This window comes from Pseudopipra pipra, chromosome 1 (genome assembly GCF_036250125.1).
Source record: "Pseudopipra pipra isolate bDixPip1 chromosome 1, bDixPip1.hap1, whole genome shotgun sequence".
In the NCBI taxonomy this organism is placed as follows: Eukaryota; Metazoa; Chordata; class Aves; order Passeriformes; family Pipridae; genus Pseudopipra; species Pseudopipra pipra.
The window spans coordinates 86,296,840-86,309,891 of record NC_087549.1 but is presented as its reverse complement, the minus strand read 5'-3'; positions in this window follow the sequence as shown (position 1 = coordinate 86,309,891).

Here is a 13,052-nt window from a genome sequence, read left to right as displayed (position 1 = left end):
AAGACCTGCCTTCTTTAGCAGTTAATAATTGGCAGGCTTTAGGCAAATGGGGGATGTGGGTTTTAGGCAAATTGTGGAAGACAGGTTAAAGCTGCCAAAACCAGCCTGTATGTCATGACACCTGTGAAACAGTAATTACAGTCCCCCTTGCAAGCACAACATTTAAGAAAAGTTTGTGTTTTACTCATAAACTATTAGGTTTGTTGTTTTGGTTTGTGGTTTTTTTCTTTCGTTTTTTGTGGGTTTTTACTTTGTCGTTGCTTTTGTTTGGGTTTTTTTGTGGTAATTGTTGTGAAGAGGTACCAAAAGACATGAGGTATAATACCAAGTGAAGTAGAAATGTTTTGCAGAGATTTTAAATCATAACACAATGTTTGGATTTGACTGATCAAGGAGAAGCAATACTGCATCTGATCTGGATATAGATGTTTATCCTGCAACCTTACTCCCAGTGCTTTTGGAGCCCGTCTATGAACCCAATCCCAAAACCATGTACTTCCTTGGAAACAGCAGATGCTTCACATCTAACAGAGCTCTTTTCTCTCCTGTCTTTCTTATTTATGGAGCCTTTCTCCTGGTCTGGTGATCTTTTGCCTAGTTAAAAATAAATAAGGTTCCAGAAATGAATAATAAACAGGGCTAATAATAATATTAAATAAGCAAACAGATCTCTTAGAGGAGAAAAAAATAAAAAGAAAATCTAACCTTTCTAGCTATTTGCCTTATTTTAGCAGCATCATTTGCAGTAATGCTTCCAGCACAAAGACTCTTAAAGAGTCATAACTCTTCTGCTCTGTAATTTATTGCAGTTTTGGACAATCTAGGTGTTGTTGCCAATGGCAGAATGGGGAAGGTGGGAAAAATTTATTCGTATATGTACACTAGCACTTTTATTCATCTCTGGTTTATATGTGCCTGGAAGGAATCACATCCCTCCCCTCCAAGTATTTGGCCTTCACATGTTTGGGATTTGTAACATTCCAGTCAGTGCAGCATAAATCCTTATTAGGTAGGTCCTAATGATTCTTTCTATTCAGCTGGGTGTGTATTTGATGACTCTAGCCATTTACTAGTAGAATTTGAAATAGACTTGTACTGAAACATGTCATAAAGCAACCTTTTAATTTTTAATACCTCTTATTGCATGTTAGTTTTATTTCTTCTGCCCCTTCACACTGACTTCTTAAGGCATCTCCCTTAATATGTTGCCAAATCAAGATATTGCAGAGAAAAATATCAGAAAAGAAGGAAAAAATCTGTAGAGCCAAAGAGAAAGAGGAAGAAATTTCTGTATGTGTGATCTAAAATGGGACTGAGAACTAGTGAAGCGAAGTACCACCAGGAAAACTGCTGCTGTCAACACTGCTGGGAAGAGCTGTGATGGAACAGCTGGTTCTGGTAGGCAGATGCAAAAACCTTGAAACTCTGTTACTCTGCAACACATCTGGGACACTTAAACCCATTTTTAATTACATGAATGCAAAAGGATGGAAAACCAGGCTCAGCAGTTTGTTTTAGTGTAATACAGTAAATGATCCAAGGGTGATGTGGTGAGCCTTTTCCAACATCATCCAGAAAAAGCAGACAAGAAAAGTGACCTTTTTCTAAATGGACTCCCACAGATCATGCACTGCATGTCCAAATATTTCATAGGCAAGCCCCCCCAGCTAATAACATATAGAGTAAACAGCAGCAAGATTATGAGCTTCTCTCACTGATTCAAAACTGTCATCTCTGCTATGTTTTAAAAAGAATCTTCTCTAGAATTTCTACCATGCATCTCTTAAGGAGGTAACCTTTTGGGGGCATGAATTCTGATTTTAGCCTTCGAGTTTTCTATTTGCTGTTACAGTGTCTCTCGTGAGAGCCAATTGAAAGTTATTATTAAATAATTTGATATGGAGTATCCACCATGGTTTGGCATCTGTTGTGTTGCTGATCAGACTAGCACCATTGAACTGTTTTGCATGCTAGTTTGCTATCACAGAACACAAACAAGCAGACTTCCAAAGATCAAAGGAGATCTTTAAAAAGACAAACTCTGATTATGTCAGATGGGCTTTGTAGAAAATGTTACAACTCTGTGCAATTATTGAGGAAAGGACTATTTTATTCAAAAGCTCGAGACTTTCACCTGTATCTTACCAGTTGGTTAATGTGGTTGTTGTTTAGTAAGCCTTGCAGAATTAATGATTCAAATAATTGTACAAGTTGCAAATCTCTTTATTTACTGTTGAAGTCTCTAAAATCTGATTTACTGGCAGTCTAGTAAGTCCTCTTATCACCAAATTTACTCCCTCCCTTGTTATTTATGGAGGGACTTAAAACTAGGTTCACTGTGAAAATGTAAAATACAGAGCAGGAATAACCAGCTACCTGGCATAGACAGGGGAGTTTTATATGAGGATAAGATGAGACATTTTACTGCATCAGAAGATACAGGATTTAAAACTAGTAGCAGAAAAAGCTTTTTAAAAAGAGCTTGTGCTGATCTGATATGATGAAAAAACCTGACCAGCTCACCTGGATATAGAAAGCACCTCTAAAAAAAGTTCAAGAGGCCACTCCAGTTTGTTGACTTTGAAGGTACAAGATCTTCCAGATATTTGAGCTATTTTGTCAGCATTTGGAAGCATTTTCTTAAAAGATACCATGTAGTGCTGAATTACTCTGCTTGGAGCAACTCTATCATTCTCATTAGCTTGAGAAATGAATAATGCAGGCTGGAGGCAGGCATGATACATCCACCTCTATGAAAGGCCCTGATGGTTCAATTCATAATTTTCAGTAGCCTCGTTATAATTTATCTTCCGGGTTTCTCTTTTGAGGGCTATTCCTGGTGCATCCTAACTCAACCATCTAGAGTAGTTTGAGAGCATCCAGTGTGGCTGTACGGGTGAAATGGAAGACATGTCTTGGAGATTCTTGTTAGCTTTTGTAAGTTTGCATTAACAAAACTATCTAGTTGTTCATGGTCACTCTAGCAGCCCTGCTTCCAAACTCTGCCCTCAAAGTCAGTGAGGTGGGATGCCAAGCTTCAACCCCACCAGGTCATGGCTGTTGGGATAGGCTGCATCAGTCAACCAATTTTCACACCACGTATTGGTGAGGCATTTGCTCTGGGGGTGCTGCACTGGGTGAGTATAGTGATGGATGGAAAGCCAGGGTAGAGACAACTCTGAGACCTTGCTGTCCTGTGTCTGTCATGGTGTAAGCATGTAATGTTCTACCAAGGCAAAACAGTGGAGAAGATTCTGCAACATAAGGCAACAGCAACCTGGTCTTAATTCTCTTTCTTTTTCTCAGCTGTCATATTTGCTTAAGTCAAGTAGACAGTTGTATGGATAGCTTTTCGCTACATCTTCTCCTGATATTAAAAAAGAAATTTTAAATACTATGCAGCAACCAATTTACTTCCTGACCTGATATGAATTATCACCCTGGAACTGTGGGATATAAAGTAATTAAGTTTCAAACTCAGGCTTTCTAATCCAAAGCTTTTAGGAGTGAAACACACCTGCCTTTACAGACAGCAAAGCCTGGAGGGACCCAAAGAGATTAGAAGCTGCTGCAGCTTCACTCCTGTTGGCTCTCAGCTTAGTTTCCTGCCCATGTTGGTGTCAAAATACAGTTGCAAGGAGGTTCAGCACAAGGTATTTGGTAATTCTGAGTCGTTTGGGTTTCACTTCCAGTCAGTCACTTTTTACTTATTTGTGCTGAATTCGTAACAACATGTTTGGATAAGAAACAATTCCAGAGTAAATGGCAAGCAGCTGCCAGGTGACCTACATGTGTAAATACACCATCAGTGGCAGCAGAATGGCAATGGTGCCTCTACTGTGAGAGTATGTGCCACTTCGAAGGGGCCTATCTTCCTTTAGTGCCACACATAGCACAGTTTGGGGACCCCATTGCAAGTAAAACGTTTTCTATATAGGAAGTTGATTTACAGCTTGCAGTGATTGGAATTAAAGCACACAGTATTGAGCATGTCCTCAAAATACACGAGTCTTCTTCAGAGCTCTTTCTGCCTTGCAGACATATGGTTTAATTGCTGCTGAGCAAAGTGCTAGAACTATGCTAAAAGATCAAATTACTCAAGATTCTTAGTACTATGCAGTAGAAATTAAATTACATTTTCTCTTGGTTTAATGCAGATTTTTTTCAGTGTTTTTGCTCTTTGCTATTACTTATTTTTAAAAAGATGTAGTCAGAAGGGAATGTACAGTTCCCATTTGAAAATCAGGAATGGTAGAAGTGTTATTTGCTGAAATGTGGAAAATGAATATTCTGTTCTGGGCCAGTTTATTTTGGCATCTGGGAGCATGCAAGTTCTCAGCTGGTTGCTAAGCATTATTTCATGGTCTTCAGATAGTCTAATCCAGCATTTCCTTCTTTGAATTACACTTCTCCTACTTGTTCTTGGTGCATCAACTTTTTTTTTTTTTTCCTCTCTGGAGCAGTTTAGTAATTTTTCAAGAATAAAAATTTTTTGATTTTCCTCTCCAGAAAAACAAACAAACAAACAAAAAAACCCCACAAAAAACCAAACCAAACCAAAAAAACCCCAAAAAACCTTTTATAGCATTTTTATACTGGTATTCGACCAGAGCAAGAGACAATGGAAACATGTTTGACAGAAACAAAGATTCTTATTAAGAAAAACATTAAATATCATCTAAATTTTAGTTTCTAATTGTAACTGGACTTGCAGCACATTGGCACAAACCCAAAATGAAGCATAAGCTTGAATTTTTTACTGAACTGCGATTTCTAGGTAGCTGGTATATCTTCTGGTGCCAGGGAGGAACAAGTTCTCAGAGGACTGAATAACCAGTCTCTTAAAAATCTGTTTCTTTTGCATATACTGTTATTGATCTTACAATAAAGCAAGTTCTCTCTGCATTTCATTAGCTTTGCCCATGCATGCGTATATAAATAGTATGGCAATGCCCATTGAATAGACAATCTCTCAGTACTCCATTGTGTTTGCACATGCATGCATAAGAATGTTGCGTTTTAATATATAAAGGCTCTTGTTATGTGGTCTATGATGATGTTTGTCTAAGTAAGCAAGCTTCCTGGGTCGTTTTATCTCATGCTGCCAACAACCCTCTCACCACTTGCCTGCACTGGGCAAAGAGGTTTGGCTTCCCAGACCCAATACTCCTGTTTCACATGATGGGATTTCTGTATTAAAAATTATCTGCTCTCTTTCATGACTTTCCTACTTGCCTTGTTCAAAAATAAATAATTTTTCTTCCTTTGTGATCTGTGTTGCGGTCCAGTCTTTTTCACTTAAACTCATAATTTTAATTCTATAGAAAGAAGTGTTCAGGTGGGCCAAAATGACACAGATCTGTCAGCAAATGGTGATGGCAAATCTGTATCAGTGTGACACCCAGACCACAAAGAAATTGAATTATTTTAATATGTTACTGCATTTACAGACATCTTTTCTGCAGAGGGAACAAGGCCAGATTCTTGTGGATTAAACAGCACATGATCAAATGATTAAGAAGACTATTGTAGTGTATAGTGTGGAGGAAATATGATTGAAAACCCCTTTGGGACTCTTAATGTGGATTTTTGTGTAGGAAAAGAGACAGGCAGTATTTAGGAGTGTGAACCAGTAATTAAAGTGTACATAATATATACGTGGTTACACATGTATTAAAAACCTGTGTAGTGGAGTACATAAGTGATGGAGATAACCAGCAGAGTAAAATGATGCTAAATAAAAAGTTTACAACCTTCCATGAAGTGAATGTGCTTTGGCTGGTAGCTAAATGTTATATCCCTCCTGTTCTAGTCTAGAGATGGCTGTGGAGTGGTGGTGACCCTCCTTGTTCGTGTGATGGAGTGAGGTGTTATCAGTGAAGAATTAGATCAGCACTGCCTCATTCAAGTCAGACTTTTTTCAAATTCTAGTTTAAATATCAGTTACAACAGAGAAAAGCATTTTATTGAACTGCTGAACCTGAAGTTTCTTCCAGACAGCCTTGCAGACCAGCAATGCCACTCTCCTCCAACTTTCCTCAGTATCTCACTTTCCCCTGGGCTGTTTCTGTTTCTTCCCAGGGGAAGCTGATCATGCTGAGTCCTCTGCAGGAGCATGTGCTGATGCCTTCTGAAGTCAGTGGGCATCTGTTTATTTAATCAAATGATTATCAAAGCAAACCGTCATCTCAGGCAGTTGCAGTGCTTCCTGTAGACAGTGGGGAAACATTAACTTTGATCTGGCAGTTTTTGGGTACCATCTGCCCTGCCTGGCTGTCAAAAAGTACAGCTCAGTAACCCAGCTGATATTGTGTGAAGACATAGCATGGATAAATACGAGCAAAACATGATGGTTGCTTCTCCATCCTCAGTTATTGTTCTAAAGCAGGCTTTCAGGAGGTTTCCAGCTGACATGGAAAAGTCTTAGAACCCAAAGTAAATATACCAGGGAGTGATGATTCTCCACATTTCCTCTCATTGACTCCACCATTTTTATGAAGACACTGCTCTTGGAGCGAAGCAACTGGGTAAATCCTGGCCTCTGCCAAGTAAAGTCCCAGCTAGTGCCAGGGACAGATACATGAGCTGACAGATAGTGCTTGACTGACCTGACCTAAACTCATGCTCTAATAATCAAAGCCACCATTGAGCATACATCAGTTTCCTCTATCCGAAATGGAATTCTTGAAACCATTTGGGTTTGAAGTGCTCAGAAAATTAGACTTTATCTGCCTGTAGACAGAGATGGGATGGGGGGTAAATCAATGAGCTTGATTATTCCTCTGCTTTTAGCTCTACAGTTCTGTGTTATGAATTATTCATGGCATCAGTGTATGGTACTGCTGACATTTGTCATTGCAGGTTTCATTATATGCAAATATGCAAGCCCCTTTTGCAGACACTACATGAGACTTTTTTTCATTATGCGAAAGAGTGAATGTGTAATTAACAGTGCACTGGTGAAACCAGCGCTTACTTGGCCTATCATAACAGGAATCTGTTCTTCTCTAATAGCATTTTCAGTTCATCACACACACCATATCTCCTTGCAATATGAGTAATAACTTTTCTTGAGTCAGATTCAAATGGTGCTTTTTTTTCCCCCTTATTGCTGTAAAAGGAGCCTGAACACTGGTAAGTATGTGGTAATTTAAGCTACTCCTGTTCAAATATTGCTGGCCTCTGCTGGTACATAAACCTCTGTGACATCAGGCTTTCATTAGCTATAAGCGTGAGAATTTAGCTCTGAATGTGGTTATCCTGATATATCTGGAATATGTCCACTGAGAGCCACAGCCTGACTGCAGATGTTGGATTGTACCTGGGGTGATGGATTGAGCATGCCTTGGGAAACGAGTCAAGGCAACTGGTACCCTGTGACTAAGGCCCTAGATTTATGTGTAAATAAGAGAGGGTTTGGGTTCCAGAGTACCAAATTATACTCAGGGGATGATGTTTTCATTGCATTTATTTTAAGAAAAATCTGCTTTTGGAGAAGGAGCTATTTAACTCTTATTATACTCATTTCTGTGTGACTCACTGAAGTATTCCCTGCTGGAATATTATTCAGAGGTGGCTGATCCCCGTAAAAAACTCCTCATTTATTTAAAGTTACTTAGGATAAAGCCTCATGTGCTACAGAAATCATTATAGTAAGCACTTTCTATATGTCAGAGTTCACCCAACCTTTCCAACTAACAAAAGAATATTGCCCTTTTCCCTGCCCCTTTTTCTTTAGGTCAGTGTTCACCCTTCCAACACAGCACTCAAATAAACAGATTTTGTTTGCAGCTCTTCGGTGGAACAGTGGGGAAATAGAGAAAAAATGATTTATACAAGTTGTCATTACCTCAGTGTGGAGGAAAAAACATCACAGTGCTGTGCCTGAGAATCTTTCTGGTGCTGCTGCAGTCTGTGTCAGTGACTGAGATGAGGACTAATCCAGCCCACGAGGATCATAGACATACTTCACAGTTTTTTTTCTCCCCTCAGCCTGTTGTTTCTGCAAGCTCAGCAATAAAGAGAGTAAGAACAGGGAAATTTAAATGTATGCTTTTTAAAACATTCTGTGTATACTATCTTAAGGTCTTCCCCGGAATATTTGCAGAAGTTGCTCAAAACCTTTTTTTCTTCCTTTCTCAGTTGGAGTTTTGATTTTGGCCAAAAAAGGAGATTTTTTCAATAAAAATGAAAATGTTTTATTCAAAAGCCCTTACAGCAGAAAATCTTTTTGTTTACTAAATTAAAAACAAGCTATTTTACTTCAGAAACTCCATCCTTGGTTTGTTTAAAATCTCTATGGAAAATAATTTGGTGGGTTTTTTGTTTTGTTTTGTTTTTGTTTTGTTGTTGTTGTTGTTGTTGGTTTTGTTGTTGTTGGGTTTTTTTGGTGGTGGTGGTGGTGGGTTTTTTTGTGTTTTTTTCAACAGCTAAACTAATAATATGTAGTAGACTCTTAGGAATATTATATTGTTGTTAAAATGCCTTAGCAAATGAAGCCTTCCTAATCTGTGATTTCATCTCATTACCTCTGCACACACTGGCCCCAGCAGCACTCAAAAGCCATTCACTGTACTGAAACCAGACTGAACACTGCTGTAACTCCTGCAACTCAGCAGGTGAATTTGCCCCCTGAAATCTCCAAGGCAATTTAGCAAACCTTATTTGCAGAAGGGATCAGGTGAGAAATTGTTGCTGTTCTATTTAATCTCATTCAGTTTTCCAGCTGAGATGGGACTGTTGATCCCCCTGTTCTGCAGCAGGATTTTCAGTGCATTGTGGAGATCAGGCACATGAAGGTCACGCACACCCCACTTCAGCTGTGTGTTTTTACCTCTGGAAATACAAACTTTTCAAAAAAGGCATGGTTGTTATTGCTACTTATATTTATGCCTTGAAAGAGCTGCCATTATGTAGTAAATTACAGTGTTTATACATGGATTTGGGACCTTGAACAAAAATAGAGAATTTTCTTAATCCTGTTTGTCAGAGGCAAAGATTAAGTGTAGATGATCCACTCTAAGAGAAATTGAAAGAGTGTCTGGATTTGATCCTGGCCTGACAGGAGTGTAAACCGAGGATGAAACTATTCAGTTTTAAAGCCAAGCCAGTGATTCTCCTGGAAACCATTATGGCTATTGATGAATTCTGTAGAAATCCCTAACAGATGAAAATACAGCACACATAACATCCAGAGAGATATAAATGAAGCCAAGCAGAATTCCTAAACATTCCTGGAACTGTTGCACAGAGAAGTCTTTGTGGTGGTGTGAATAAAAAGTATTTAACCTCTGGCAAAAGCAGTTTGCAAGTACCACACACGTCAGAGTAGATGATAGCTTTTACAACTGCCAAAGGGAGAAACTTGACATTGCACCCACCATAACCCCAGATATTCTTCAGGGATTGGGCAGTGCATCTGGGACTCCTGAAGCATCTTTTGCATTGTAGCCCGATGCCATTGCTGGGAACGAGTTTCTGCCAGAGGTGGAGCTCAAGTTTAGAAGGTGCAGCTAAAAGAACTAGTGCAGGTATATTAGTCGTGTCTATTATCAGGGGAAAAGTAGGGCAGTGATAAGACTACATGAGTTCAGAGGTAATAGGGCTAAAGATAATAGGTCAGATCTCTGTCATTAGTAGTAGAAGTCTGGGACTGGTGTTGTATATGTACAAAATATTAACACATGTTTTATAAGATAAACTCCAAGAAAAATAGGCATATGCACTGCCTAAGGTGAAAAGGAACTCTGTGGTAGTACTCGTTCCCTTTAATATGGCATATCAGAAGGCAGCCACGAACTAGATCATTTATTCCAAGGAGAAAAATTATAGAAAGGAGGCAATATTTTTGTTTAAGTGTTTCAGTGTAGAAATTTAAAACCCAGCACTATTTAGATGTTTCTGAGCTATTACGGGCTGCTCAGGCTGAAGTGAAGGAAGCTTCCTAAGATTAGTTTGAGTACACAGTGGGTTTTGCTGTATCTGACTGTAATGGAAATTGATCTCCAAAAATTTATAGTCTGTCTCAGGGTTCAAATCTGTTTGACACGTAGGAAGAGCCTGGATGGTTAAATGAAGCTTCAAAGGTGACAAGTGTGTTTTGAACTTTAAAGCCACTTGTAGAAGTGCAGAAGTAAGTCTTCTAATCAAAGCATTTGAGAAATGTGACAGGAAAAGGTACATGATTAAGTGTTTATTAAGAGTTTGCAACTTAAATTCACACACTTATGGCAGAAAGGGAAATGTGTTGCTTGCTTATGGCTGAGACTTTGAAAGCCTTACGGTCAGCAAATGCTGAAATGTAGTTTATGTTATTGCCTCTGCAAGTGATTACTGTAAGAAGTCACTGTAATCAGCAATATGTAGCCTTACTCCCAGCAGGAGGGGGAAATGCCTTTTTCAGCTTTAAAAAATTCAAGAGTTGACTTCAAAACAAGTTGTTCTACATATATTACTGTGCAGGAGTCAGGATTTGGCTACCACGTGCTCTGTAAAAAGCCTCAGATGAATTTGCTGTGAGTGTCTAAAAATTGGTTTTTTTCCAGGAAAAATATCATAGTGAATAAAAGTGGAACAATACAGATAGACCATACATAATAGTGCTGCCAAAATAGTTCCCTGTTCTTACCTGAGAGAGGAGCAGAAGGACAAAAAAGGGTTAAAAACTTTGCAAATCTATTAGCCAGTCCTGAAGTACTGCTGTTCCATACAGCATGGTGCTCTCACCACCATTTTTGCTCTGCCTTTGCTGTCTTTTTCAACCAAGTGTAGAAACAGACCCTTATTTACTCTTAGGTATAGGGGAATAGTTGTATTAAGAAAATTATAGTGGTAATTTGCCTGCTTTGATACGTACAACCTTTGAAAAGGGACTTGCTTCCAGAAAATTATATGATATTCTGCCCAATGCCCCAGATTTTCCTACCCTAGAAGTCAAGCTATAAGTCTCCAAACAAAATAAAATTCATAAATAAACATCTTCCCTTGGGAAATGCCACACCAAGCATGGCTCCTATTCTCCAAAAAAGGCCACTGCTGACATTCTTTGGTAGGCACCGACATGATTTGAATGTCTTTGAATGTGTTTTTCTATTTAATTATCTTTTTTTTTTCTGCTGCTGAGCCCTCTCACTATCTGCGACTCTGGTCTTGCTCATCTGAATTCAGTTTATTTTGTGGTTTTGAGAACTGCAGTAGTTAATGCTGAAATCCGTGAAGGCCAATAATGAGTTACAAATCCTTTCAGTAAATTCTTCTGCAATGAGCACAGTGCTTGAGAAAGGTCCTGAGGAGACATGATTGGGCCCCAAAGTCTACTCCTGCCATGCTTGTGTACAAAGCTCTACCAAGGCAGTATTCCCCTTATTTCAGTGAGGTGCTCCCTTGCATGTGGCTGACTCGATAGGATGTGGCCACAGCTCTTGATGCACCTGGCTGCTCTTCTTGGCTGTGCTGATGAGCTGCTGGCCAGCTGCTCTACCTATCCACGCTTTGTCTTCCTCTGCAGAACAGGGACAGTGCTACCAGCCGTCTCGGCATGCCTTTGGAAGGTGCTCTGAAGGGAAAGGGAGAGCAGCTGAACAGTTATTCTAGAAATCCTTTAAATGACAAGATCATATTAAAATTATTTTTTTAATGTGCTTCAGTATAAAGCTTGATTAGCTAACAGAGCAACGCAAGGGAGGACTGCTTCTGAGTACTGCTATTAATTATGTATTAACATTTATTAATAATAGATACTGCTTTTTTAGACAGGCAAAGGAGCTTGGAGCTAGTTAAATGTGCCTAAGAAAACCATCCCTACAGGGAGGGGTTGAAATTGGCGGGAATTGCACTTGAGGATCAGCACAAACACAGTCCTGCAGTTTGTTATTGTGTCTGACAGTGAAGCTTTTGTGGGCCATGAAGGGAGGGAAGGGGAAACACAACCACATCTGGAATTTTCCCTTCTGCACACTGCTACCTCCCTTGTTGTGCCTCTTTAGAGCTGGCACAGTTACCGCAGGAGTACTGGGTGCAGTAGCCTCCCAAAGGTTGCTCTGTAAGGGTGAATTTCAACATCTGCCACAGCAGCAACTGAGCCTGGGATACCAGCTTTTTCACTTGTGTTCATGTGAGCATTGCTTTCTTTTTGCCTGACCCTTTTGGACTGGAGGAGAATCCAAGTTAAAATCCCATTTACAAGCACTGTCCACTCTTATGGTCTGGATGGAAAGAACCTGTGTCTCAGACATTGTGGAAGAGATGCCTCTAGGGCTTATTGTGGTTTGGCACAACCCTACATTGGTTTTAGAAGTCAGCAGAATGGCTGAGGGGCTGAGCTATAGAAAAAACAAGGTTATTAAAGTAATTTGAAATTTTAATGCTGAGAATGAGAGGTAAATCTAGAGGTGTTTCTGTCGTCTCTTTCTAACAAGCACTAATAGTAACCAGGGAATCCCACTCAGGCACAGAATTCAACCCCCCCAAGTGGTTTCTCATGATCTCTTGTTTTGGATGGTGACTTTTAGCCATGCTTTGGTTAAAGTTCCTTTTAAGTTACCTGTTGCCTTTCAAGAAACTTAATGGCTTTGTGAAACTATCAAATGAATGACAACTCCTAAAGCCCCTGATGCTCTTCCTCTGTAAGGTTCAATGATTGTTAACAATGCAGAATACTGGAAGAGGTCACTGCAGACTTCACTAATCACATATATCAAATATTCAACACCCTTTCTTCCTGTAAGGAACTGACAAGAGCATCCTTCAAGTTAGACTGGATAAATAATGAGAGCATTGCTTCTATTTTTCATTAGTCAATATAATAATGTGTCAAACAATAAATATGTTCTCTATAAAAAATTTTATTGGTTGTGCTACAGGGAATTTATTACTTCACTAATAATAATATTTAAGAGATGTATATACTATTTTATAATTGCATAAAGTGCGATAAAATAGCAGTGTAATGAAGACAGTGCTTTTCAGGGCTAAAAGAGAGCTGTGCCGTAAGAGATCTGAAGTAACAGTATTACCATGACACATCAATTAATGTGTGAGCCACTACCAGAGTG